Source organism: Lissotriton helveticus, chromosome 9 (genome assembly GCF_964261635.1).
Source record: "Lissotriton helveticus chromosome 9, aLisHel1.1, whole genome shotgun sequence".
In the NCBI taxonomy this organism is placed as follows: domain Eukaryota; kingdom Metazoa; phylum Chordata; class Amphibia; order Caudata; family Salamandridae; genus Lissotriton; species Lissotriton helveticus.
The window spans coordinates 1275053142-1275065863 of record NC_136070.1 but is presented as its reverse complement, the minus strand read 5'-3'; positions in this window follow the sequence as shown (position 1 = coordinate 1275065863).

Sequence of the window (12722 nt, the reverse complement as noted above, 5' to 3'; positions counted from 1 at the left end):
TCTGGAAGCCGTCCCCAGGGACTGACTCAAACTTCACAGCACCAGTCATTGAGAAGCTCCTGTCTCTTAAAGCCGTCCCCAGAGACTGACTCAAACTTCACCGCACCAGTCACTGAGAGGCTCCTGTCTCTTAAAGCCGTCCCCAGGGACTGACTCAGACTTCACCGCACCAGTCACTGAGAGGCTCCTATCTCTTAAAGCCGTCCCCAGAGACTGACTCAAACTTCACTGCACCAGTCACTGAGAGGCTCCTGTCTCTTAAAGCCGTCCCCAGGGATTGACTCAGACTTCACTGCACCAGTCACTGAGAGGCTCCCGTCTCTGGGAGCCGTCACTAGGGATTGACTCAAACTTCACCGCACCAGTCACTGAGAGGCTCCTGTCTCTGGGAGCCGTCCCCAGGGACTGACTCAAAATTCACTGCACCAGTCACTGAGAGGCTTCTGTCTCTTAAAGCCGTCCCTAGGGACTGACTCAAACTTCACTGCACGAGTCACTGAGAGCCTCCTGTCTCTGGAAGCCGTCCCTAGGGACTGACTCAAACTTCACCGCACCAGTCACTGAGAGGCACCTGTCTCTTAAAGCCATCCCCAGAGACTGACGCAAACTTCACCTCACCAGTCACTGAGAGGCGCCTGTCTCTTAAAGCCGTCACTAGGGACTGACTCAAACTTCACCGCACCAGTCACTGAGAGGCTCCTGTCTCTGAGAGCCGTCCCCATGGACTGACTCAAACTTCACCGCACCAGTCACTGAGAGGCTCCTGTCTCTGGGAGCCGTCCCCAGAGACTGACTCAAACTTCACCGCACCAGTCACTGAGAGCCTCCTGTCTCTGGGAGCCATCCCCAAGGACTGACTCAAGCTTCACTGCACCAGTCTTTGTGAGGCTCCTGTCTCTTAAAGCCGTCCCCAGAGACTGACTCAAACTTCACCGCACCAGTCACTGAGAGGCTCCTGTCTCTTAAAGCCGTCCCCAGAGACTGACTCAAACTTCACTGCACCAGTCACTGAGAGGCTCCTGTCTCTTAAAGCCGTCCCCAGAGACTGACTCAAACTTCACCGCACCAGTCACTGAGCCTCCTATCTCTGGGAGCTGTCACTAGGGACTGACTCAAACTTCACTGCACCAGTCACTGAGGCTCCTGTCTCTGGGAGCTGTCACTAGGGACTGACTCAAACTTCACTGCACCAGTCACTGAGGCTCCTGTCTCAGGGAGCTGTCACTAGGGACTGACTCAAACTTCACTGCACCAGTCACTGAGAGGCTCCTGTCTCTGGGAGCCGTCCCTACGGACTGACTCAAACTTCACTGCACCAGTCACTGAGCCTCCAATCTCTGGGAGCCGTCACTAGGGACTGACTCAAACTTCACCGCACCAGTCACTGAGAGGTTCCTGTCACTTAAAGCCGTCCCCATGGACTGACTCAAACTTCACCGCACCAGTCACTGAGGCTCCCGTCTCTGGGAGCCGTCACTAGGGATTGACTCAAACTTCACTGCACCAGTCACTGAGGCTCCTGTCTCTTAAAGCCGTCCCCAGGGACTGACTCAAACGTCACCGCACCAGTCACTGAGAGGCTCCTGTCTCTGGAAGCCGTCCCCAGGGACTGACTCAAACTTCACAGCACCAGTCATTGAGAAGCTCCTGTCTCTTAAAGCCGTCCCCAGAGACTGACTCAAACTTCACCGCACCAGTCACTGAGAGGCTCCTGTCTCTTAAAGCCGTCCCCAGGGACTGACTCAGACTTCACCGCACCAGTCACTGAGAGGCTCCTATCTCTTAAAGCCGTCCCCAGAGACTGACTCAAACTTCACTGCACCAGTCACTGAGAGGCTCCTGTCTCTTAAAGCCGTCCCCAGGGATTGACTCAGACTTCACTGCACCAGTCACTGAGAGGCTCCCGTCTCTGGGAGCCGTCACTAGGGATTGACTCAAACTTCACCGCACCAGTCACTGAGAGGCTCCTGTCTCTGGGAGCCGTCCCCAGGGACTGACTCAAAATTCACTGCACCAGTCACTGAGAGGCTTCTGTCTCTTAAAGCCGTCCCTAGGGACTGACTCAAACTTCACTGCACGAGTCACTGAGAGCCTCCTGTCTCTGGAAGCCGTCCCTAGGGACTGACTCAAACTTCACCGCACCAGTCACTGAGAGGCACCTGTCTCTTAAAGCCATCCCCAGAGACTGACGCAAACTTCACCTCACCAGTAACTGAGAGGCGCCTGTCTCTTAAAGCCGTCACTAGGGACTGACTCAAACTTCACCGCACCAGTCACTGAGAGGCTCCTGTCTCTGAGAGCCGTCCCCATGGACTGACTCAAACTTCACCGCACCAGTCACTGAGAGGCTCCTGTCTCTGGGAGCCGTCCCCAGAGACTGACTCAAACTTCACCGCACCAGTCACTGAGAGCCTCCTGTCTCTGGGAGCCATCCCCAAGGACTGACTCAAGCTTCACTGCACCAGTCTTTGTGAGGCTCCTGTCTCTTAAAGCCGTCCCCAGAGACTGACTCAAACTTCACCGCACCAGTCACTGAGAGGCTCCTGTCTCTTAAAGCCGTCCCCAGAGACTGACTCAAACTTCACTGCACCAGTCACTGAGAGGCTCCTGTCTCTTAAAGCCGTCCCCAGAGACTGACTCAAACTTCACCGCACCAGTCACTGAGCCTCCTATCTCTGGGAGCTGTCACTAGGGACTGACTCAAACTTCACTGCACCAGTCACTGAGGCTCCTGTCTCTGGGAGCTGTCACTAGGGACTGACTCAAACTTCACTGCACCAGTCACTGAGGCTCCTGTCTCAGGGAGCTGTCACTAGGGACTGACTCAAACTTCACTGCACCAGTCACTGAGAGGCTCCTGTCTCTGGGAGCCGTCCCTACGGACTGACTCAAACTTCACTGCACCAGTCACTGAGCCTCCAATCTCTGGGAGCCGTCACTAGGGACTGACTCAAACTTCACCGCACAAGTCACTGAGAGGTTCCTGTCACTTAAAGCCGTCCCCATGGACTGACTCAAACTTCACCGCACCAGTCACTGAGGCTCCCGTCTCTGGGAGCCGTCACTAGGGATTGACTCAAACTTCACTGCACCAGTCACTGAGGCTCCTGTCTCTTAAAGCCGTCCCCAGGGACTGACTCAAACGTCACCGCACCAGTCACTGAGAGGCTCCTGTCTCTGGAAGCCGTCCCCAGGGACTGACTCAAACTTCACAGCACCAGTCATTGAGAAGCTCCTGTCTCTTAAAGCCGTCCCCAGAGACTGACTCAAACTTCACCGCACCAGTCACTGAGAGGCTCCTGTCTCTTAAAGCCGTCCCCAGGGACTGACTCAGACTTCACTGCACCAGTCACTGAGAGGCTCCTATCTCTTAAAGCCGTCCCCAGAGACTGACTCAAACTTCACTGCACCAGTCACTGAGAGGCTCCTGTCTCTTAAAGCCGTCCCCAGGGATTGACTCAGACTTCACTGCACCAGTCACTGAGAGGCTCCCGTCTCTGGGAGCCGTCACTAGGGATTGACTCAAACTTCACCGCACCAGTCACTGAGAGGCTTCTGTCTCTGGAAGCCGTCCCCAGGGACTGACTCAAACTTCACAGCACCAGTCACTGAGAGGCTCCTGTCTCCTAAAGCCGTCCCTAGGGACTGACTCAAACTTCACCAAACCAGTCACTGAGCCTCCTATCTCTGGGAGCTGTCACTAGGGACTGACTCAAACTTCACTGCACCAGTCACTGAGGCTCCTGTCTCTGGGAGCTGTCACTAGGGACTGACTCAAACTTCACTGCACCAGTCACTGAGGCTCCTGTCTCAGGGAGCTGTCACTAGGGACTGACTCAATCTTCACTGCACCAGTCACTGAGAGGCTCCTGTCTCTGGAAGCCATCCCTAGGGACTGACTCAAACTTCACCACACCAGTCACTGAGAGGCTCCTGTCTCTGGGAGCCGTCCCTAGGGACTGACTCAAACTTCACTGCACCAGTCACTGAGCCTCCAATCTCTGGGAGCCGTCACTAGGGACTGACTCAAACTTCACAACACCAGTCACTGAAGCTCCTGTCTCTGGAAGCCGTCACTAGGGACTGACTCAAACTTCACCACACCAGTCACTGAGAGGTTCCTGTCTCTTAAAGCCGTCCCCATGGACTGACTCAAACTTCACTGCACCAGTCACTGAGGCTCCAGTCTCTGGGAGCCGTCCCCAGGGACTGACTCAAAATTCACTGCACCAGTCACTGAGAGGCTTCTGTCTCTTAAAGCCGTCCCTAGGGACTGACTCAAACTTCACTGCACGAGTCACTGAGAGCCTCCTGTCTCTGGAAGCCGTCCCTAGGGACTGACTCAAACTTCACCGCACCAGTCACTGAGAGGCACCTGTCTCTTAAAGCCATCCCCAGAGACTGACGCAAACTTCACCTCACCAGTCACTGAGAGGCGCCTGTCTCTTAAAGCCGTCACTAGGGACTGACTCAAACTTCACCGCACCAGTCACTGAGAGGCTCCTGTCTCTGAGAGCCGTCCCCATGGACTGACTCAAACTTCACCGCACCAGTCACTGAGAGGCTCCTGTCTCTGGGAGCCGTCCCCAGAGACTGACTCAAACTTCACCGCACCAGTCACTGAGAGCCTCCTGTCTCTGGGAGCCATCCCCAAGGACTGACTCAAGCTTCACTGCACCAGTCTTTGTGAGGCTCCTGTCTCTTAAAGCCGTCCCCAGAGACTGACTCAAACTTCACCGCACCAGTCACTGAGAGGCTCCTGTCTCTTAAAGCCGTCCCCAGAGACTGACTCAAACTTCACTGCACCAGTCACTGAGAGGCTCCTGTCTCTTAAAGCCGTCCCCAGAGACTGACTCAAACTTCACCGCACCAGTCACTGAGCCTCCTATCTCTGGGAGCTGTCACTAGGGACTGACTCAAACTTCACTGCACCAGTCACTGAGGCTCCTGTCTCTGGGAGCTGTCACTAGGGACTGACTCAAACTTCACTGCACCAGTCACTGAGGCTCCTGTCTCAGGGAGCTGTCACTAGGGACTGACTCAAACTTCACTGCACCAGTCACTGAGAGGCTCCTGTCTCTGGGAGCCGTCCCTACGGACTGACTCAAACTTCACTGCACCAGTCACTGAGCCTCCAATCTCTGGGAGCCGTCACTAGGGACTGACTCAAACTTCACCGCACAAGTCACTGAGAGGTTCCTGTCACTTAAAGCCGTCCCCATGGACTGACTCAAACTTCACCGCACCAGTCACTGAGGCTCCCGTCTCTGGGAGCCGTCACTAGGGATTGACTCAAACTTCACTGCACCAGTCACTGAGGCTCCTGTCTCTTAAAGCCGTCCCCAGGGACTGACTCAAACGTCACCGCACCAGTCACTGAGAGGCTCCTGTCTCTGGAAGCCGTCCCCAGGGACTGACTCAAACTTCACAGCACCAGTCATTGAGAAGCTCCTGTCTCTTAAAGCCGTCCCCAGAGACTGACTCAAACTTCACCGCACCAGTCACTGAGAGGCTCCTGTCTCTTAAAGCCGTCCCCAGGGACTGACTCAGACTTCACTGCACCAGTCACTGAGAGGCTCCTATCTCTTAAAGCCGTCCCCAGAGACTGACTCAAACTTCACTGCACCAGTCACTGAGAGGCTCCTGTCTCTTAAAGCCGTCCCCAGGGATTGACTCAGACTTCACTGCACCAGTCACTGAGAGGCTCCCGTCTCTGGGAGCCGTCACTAGGGATTGACTCAAACTTCACCGCACCAGTCACTGAGAGGCTTCTGTCTCTGGAAGCCGTCCCCAGGGACTGACTCAAACTTCACAGCACCAGTCACTGAGAGGCTCCTGTCTCCTAAAGCCGTCCCTAGGGACTGACTCAAACTTCACCGAACCAGTCACTGAGCCTCCTATCTCTGGGAGCTGTCACTAGGGACTGACTCAAACTTCACTGCACCAGTCACTGAGGCTCCTGTCTCTGGGAGCTGTCACTAGGGACTGACTCAAACTTCACTGCACCAGTCACTGAGGCTCCTGTCTCAGGGAGCTGTCACTAGGGACTGACTCAATCTTCACTGCACCAGTCACTGAGAGGCTCCTGTCTCTGGAAGCCATCCCTAGGGACTGACTCAAACTTCACCACACCAGTCACTGAGAGGCTCCTGTCTCTGGGAGCCGTCCCTAGGGACTGACTCAAACTTCACTGCACCAGTCACTGAGCCTCCAATCTCTGGGAGCCGTCACTAGGGACTGACTCAAACTTCACAACACCAGTCACTGAAGCTCCTGTCTCTGGAAGCCGTCACTAGGGACTGACTCAAACTTCACCACACCAGTCACTGAGAGGTTCCTGTCTCTTAAAGCCGTCCCCATGGACTGACTCAAACTTCACTGCACCAGTCACTGAGGCTCCAGTCTCTGGAAGCCGTCGCTAGGGACTGACTCAAACTTCACTGCACCAGTCACTGAGGCTCCCGTCTCTGTGAGCCGTCACTAGGGATTGACTCAAACTTCACTGCAGCAGCCACTGAGGCTCCAGTCTCTGGGAGCCGTCACTAGGGATTGACTCAAACTTCACCGCACCAGTCACTGAGGCTCCTGTCTCTTAAAGCCGTCCCCAGGGACTGACTCAAACGTCACCGCACCAGTCACTGAGAGGCTCCTGTCTCTGGAAGCCGTCCCCAGGGACTGACTCAAACTTCACAGCACCAGTCATTGAGAAGCTCCTGTCTCTTAAAGCCGTCCCCAGAGACTGACTCAAACTTCACCAAACCAGTCACTGAGAGACTCCTGTCTCTGGGAGCCGTCCCCAGAGACTGACTCAAACTTCACTGCACCAGTCACTGAGAGGCTCCTGTCCCTTAAAGCCGTACCCAGGGACTGACTCAAACTTCACCAAACCAGTCACTGAGAGACTCCTATCGCTGGGAGCCACCCCCAAGGACTGACGCAAACTTCACCGCACCAGTCACTGAGAGGCTCCTGTCTCTTAAAGCCGTCACTAGGGACTGACTCAAACTTCACCGCACCAATCACTGAGAGGCTCCTGTCTCTGGGAGCCGTCCCCAGGGACTGACTCAAAATTCACTGCACCAGTCACTGAGAGGCTTCTGTCTCTTAAAGCCGTCCCTAGGGACTGACTCAAACTTCACTGCACGAGTCACTGAGAGCCTCCTGTCTCTGGAAGCCGTCCCTAGGGACTGACTCAAACTTCACCGCACCAGTCACTGAGAGGCACCTGTCTCTTAAAGCCATCCCCAGAGACTGACGCAAACTTCACCTCACCAGTCACTGAGAGGCGCCTGTCTCTTAAAGCCGTCACTAGGGACTGACTCAAACTTCACCGCACCAGTCACTGAGAGGCTCCTGTCTCTGAGAGCCGTCCCCATGGACTGACTCAAACTTCACCGCACCAGTCACTGAGAGGCTCCTGTCTCTGGGAGCCGTCCCCAGAGACTGACTCAAACTTCACCGCACCAGTCACTGAGAGCCTCCTGTCTCTGGGAGCCATCCCCAAGGACTGACTCAAGCTTCACTGCACCAGTCTTTGTGAGGCTCCTGTCTCTTAAAGCCGTCCCCAGAGACTGACTCAAACTTCACCGCACCAGTCACTGAGAGGCTCCTGTCTCTTAAAGCCGTCCCCAGAGACTGACTCAAACTTCACTGCACCAGTCACTGAGAGGCTCCTGTCTCTTAAAGCCGTCCCCAGAGACTGACTCAAACTTCACCGCACCAGTCACTGAGCCTCCTATCTCTGGGAGCTGTCACTAGGGACTGACTCAAACTTCACTGCACCAGTCACTGAGGCTCCTGTCTCTGGGAGCTGTCACTAGGGACTGACTCAAACTTCACTGCACCAGTCACTGAGGCTCCTGTCTCAGGGAGCTGTCACTAGGGACTGACTCAAACTTCACTGCACCAGTCACTGAGAGGCTCCTGTCTCTGGGAGCCGTCCCTACGGACTGACTCAAACTTCACTGCACCAGTCACTGAGCCTCCAATCTCTGGGAGCCGTCACTAGGGACTGACTCAAACTTCACCGCACCAGTCACTGAGAGGTTCCTGTCACTTAAAGCCGTCCCCATGGACTGACTCAAACTTCACCGCACCAGTCACTGAGGCTCCCGTCTCTGGGAGCCGTCACTAGGGATTGACTCAAACTTCACTGCACCAGTCACTGAGGCTCCTGTCTCTTAAAGCCGTCCCCAGGGACTGACTCAAACGTCACCGCACCAGTCACTGAGAGGCTCCTGTCTCTGGAAGCCGTCCCCAGGGACTGACTCAAACTTCACAGCACCAGTCATTGAGAAGCTCCTGTCTCTTAAAGCCGTCCCCAGGGACTGACTCAAACTTCACCGCACCAGTCACTGAGGCTCCCGTCTCTGGGAGCCGTCACTAGGGATTGACTCAAACTTCACTGCACCAGTCACTGAGGCTCCTGTCTCTTAAAGCCGTCCCCAGGGACTGACTCAAACGTCACCGCACCAGTCACTGAGAGGCTCCTGTCTCTTAAAGCCGTCCCCAGGGACTGACTCAGACTTCACCGCACCAGTCACTGAGAGGCTCCTATCTCTTAAAGCCGTCCCCAGAGACTGACTCAAACTTCACTGCACCAGTCACTGAGAGGCTCCTGTCTCTTAAAGCCGTCCCCAGGGATTGACTCAGACTTCACTGCACCAGTCACTGAGAGGCTCCCGTCTCTGGGAGCCGTCACTAGGGATTGACTCAAACTTCACCGCACCAGTCACTGAGAGGCTTCTGTCTCTGGAAGCCGTCCCCAGGGACTGACTCAAACTTCACAGCACCAGTCACTGAGAGGCTCCTGTCTCCTAAAGCCGTCCCTAGGGACTGACTCAAACTTCACCGAACCAGTCACTGAGCCTCCTATCTCTGGGAGCTGTCACTAGGTACTGACTCAAACTTCACTGCACCAGTCACTGAGGCTCCTGTCTCTGGGAGCTGTCACTAGGGACTGACTCAAACTTCACTGCACCAGTCACTGAGGCTCCTGTCTCAGGGAGCTGTCACTAGGGACTGACTCAAACTTCACTGCACCAGTCACTGAGAGGCTCCTGTCTCTGGAAGCCATCCCTAGGGACTGACTCAAACTTCACCACACCAGTCACTGAGAGGCTCCTGTCTCTGGGAGCCGTCCCTAGGGACTGACTCAAACTTCACTGCACCAGTCACTGAGCCTCCAATCTCTGGGAGCCGTCACTAGGGACTGACTCAAACTTCACAACACCAGTCACTGAAGCTCCTGTCTCTGGAAGCCGTCACTAGGGACTGACTCAAACTTCACCACACCAGTCACTGAGAGGTTCCTGTCTCTTAAAGCCGTCCCCATGGACTGACTCAAACTTCACTGCACCAGTCACTGAGGCTCCAGTCTCTGGAAGCCGTCGCTAGGGACTGACTCAAACTTCACTGCACCAGTCACTGAGGCTCCCGTCTCTGTGAGCCGTCACTAGGGATTGACTCAAACTTCACTGCAGCAGCCACTGAGGCTCCAGTCTCTGGGAGCCGTCACTAGGGATTGACTCAAACTTCACCGCACCAGTCACTGAGGCTCCTGTCTCTTAAAGCCGTCCCCAGGGACTGACTCAAACGTCACCGCACCAGTCACTGAGAGGCTCCTGTCTCTGGAAGCCGTCCCCAGGGACTGACTCAAACTTCACAGCACCAGTCATTGAGAAGCTCCTGTCTCTTAAAGCCGTCCCCAGAGACTGACTCAAACTTCACCGCACCAGTCACTGAGAGGCTCCTGTCTCTTAAAGCCGTCCCCAGGGACTGACTCAGACTTCACCGCACCAGTCACTGAGAGGCTCCTGTCTCTTAAAGCCGTCCCCAGAGACTGACTCAAACTTCACTGCACCAGTCACTGAGAGGCTCCTGTCTCTTAAAGCCGTCCCCAGGGATTGACTCAGACTTCACTGCACCAGTCACTGAGAGGCTCCCGTCTCTGGGAGCCGTCACTAGGGATTGACTCAAACTTCACCGCACCAGTCACTGAGAGGCTTCTGTCTCTGGAAGCCGTCCCCAGGGACTGACTCAAACTTCACAGCACCAGTCACTGAGAGGCTCCTGTCTCCTAAAGCCGTCCCTAGGGACTGACTCAAACTTCACCGAACCAGTCACTGAGCCTCCTATCTCTGGGAGCTGTCACTAGGGACTGACTCAAACTTCACTGCACCAGTCACTGAGGCTCCTGTCTCTGGGAGCTGTCACTAGGGACTGACTCAAACTTCACTGCACCAGTCACTGAGGCTCCTGTCTCAGGGAGCTGTCACTAGGGACTGACTCAAACTTCACTGCACCAGTCACTGAGAGGCTCCTGTCTCTGGAAGCCATCCCTAGGGACTGACTCAAACTTCACCACACCAGTCACTGAGAGGCTCCTGTCTCTGGGAGCCGTCCCTAGGGACTGACTCAAACTTCACTGCACCAGTCACTGAGCCTCCAATCTCTGGGAGCCGTCACTAGGGACTGACTCAAACTTCACAACACCAGTCACTGAAGCTCCTGTCTCTGGAAGCCGTCACTAGGGACTGACTCAAACTTCACCACACCAGTCACTGAGAGGTTCCTGTCTCTTAAAGCCGTCCCCATGGACTGACTCAAACTTCACTGCACCAGTCACTGAGGCTCCAGTCTCTGGAAGCCGTCGCTAGGGACTGACTCAAACTTCACTGCACCAGTCACTGAGGCTCCCGTCTCTGTGAGCCGTCACTAGGGATTGACTCAAACTTCACTGCAGCAGTCACTGAGGCTCCAGTCTCTGGGAGCCGTCACTAGGGATTGACTCAAACTTCACCGCACCAGTCACTGAGAGGCTCCTGTCTCTGGAAGCCGTCCCCAGGGACTGACTCAAACTTCACAGCACCAGTCACTGAGAGGCTCCTGTCTCTTAAAGCCGTCCCTAGGGACTGACTCAAACTTCACCGAAACAGTCACTGAGCCTCCTATCTCTGGGAGCTGTCACTAGGGACTGACTCAAACTTCACTGCACCAGTCACTGAGGCTCCTGTCTCTGGGAGCTGTCACTAGGGACTGACGCAAACTTCATTGCACCAGTCACTGAGGCTCCTGTCTCAGGGAGCTGTCACTAGGGACTGACTCAAACTTCACTGCACCAGTCACTGAGAGGCTCCTGTCTCTGGAAGCCATCCCTAGGGACTGACTCAAACTTCACCACACCAGTCACTGAGAGGCTCCTGTCTCTGGGAGCCGTCCCTAGGGACTGACTCAAACTTCACTGCACCAGTCACTGAGCCTCCAATCTCTGGGAGCCGTCACTAGGGACTGACTCAAACTTCACAACACCAGTCACTGAAGCTCCTGTCTCTGGAAGCCGTCACTAGGGACTGACTCAAACTTCACCACACCAGTCACTGAGAGGTTCCTGTCTCTTAAAGCCGTCCCCATGGACTGACTCAAACTTCACTGCACCAGTCACTGAGGCTCCAGTCTCTGGAAGCCGTCGCTAGGGACTGACTCAAACTTCACTGCACCAGTCACTGAGGCTCCCGTCTCTGTGAGCCGTCACTAGGGATTGACTCAAACTTCACTGCAGCAGCCACTGAGGCTCCAGTCTCTGGGAGCCGTCACTAGGGATTGACTCAAACTTCACCGCACCAGTCACTGAGGCTCCTGTCTCTTAAAGCCGTCCCCAGGGACTGACTCAAACGTCACCGCACCAGTCACTGAGAGGCTCCTGTCTCTGGAAGCCGTCCCCAGGGACTGACTCAAACTTCACAGCACCAGTCATTGAGAAGCTCCTGTCTCTTAAAGCCGTCCCCAGAGACTGACTCAAACTTCACCAAACCAGTCACTGAGAGACTCCTGTCTCTGGGAGCCGTCCCCAGAGACTGACTCAAACTTCACTGCACCAGTCACTGAGAGGCTCCTGTCCCTTAAAGCCGTACCCAGGGACTGACTCAAACTTCACCAAACCAGTCACTGAGAGACTCCTATCGCTGGGAGCCACCCCCAAGGACTGACGCAAACTTCACCGCACCAGTCACTGAGAGGCTCCTGTCTCTTAAAGCCGTCACTAGGGACTGACTCAAACTTCACCGCACCAATCACTGAGAGGCTCCTGTCTCTGGGAGCCGTCCCCAGGGACTGACTCAAAATTCACTGCACCAGTCACTGAGAGGCTTCTGTCTCTTAAAGCCGTCCCTAGGGACTGACTCAAACTTCACTGCACGAGTCACTGAGAGCCTCCTGTCTCTGGAAGCCGTCCCTAGGGACTGACTCAAACTTCACCGCACCAGTCACTGAGAGGCACCTGTCTCTTAAAGCCATCCCCAGAGACTGACGCAAACTTCACCTCACCAGTCACTGAGAGGCGCCTGTCTCTTAAAGCCGTCACTAGGGACTGACTCAAACTTCACCGCACCAGTCACTGAGAGGCTCCTGTCTCTGAGAGCCGTCCCCATGGACTGACTCAAACTTCACCGCACCAGTCACTGAGAGGCTCCTGTCTCTGGGAGCCGTCCCCAGAGACTGACTCAAACTTCACCGCACCAGTCACTGAGAGCCTCCTGTCTCTGGGAGCCATCCCCAAGGACTGACTCAAGCTTCACTGCACCAGTCTTTGTGAGGCTCCTGTCTCTTAAAGCCGTCCCCAGAGACTGACTCAAACTTCACCGCACCAGTCACTGAGAGGCTCCTGTCTCTTAAAGCCGTCCCCAGAGACTGACTCAAACTTCACTGCACCAGTCACTGAGAGG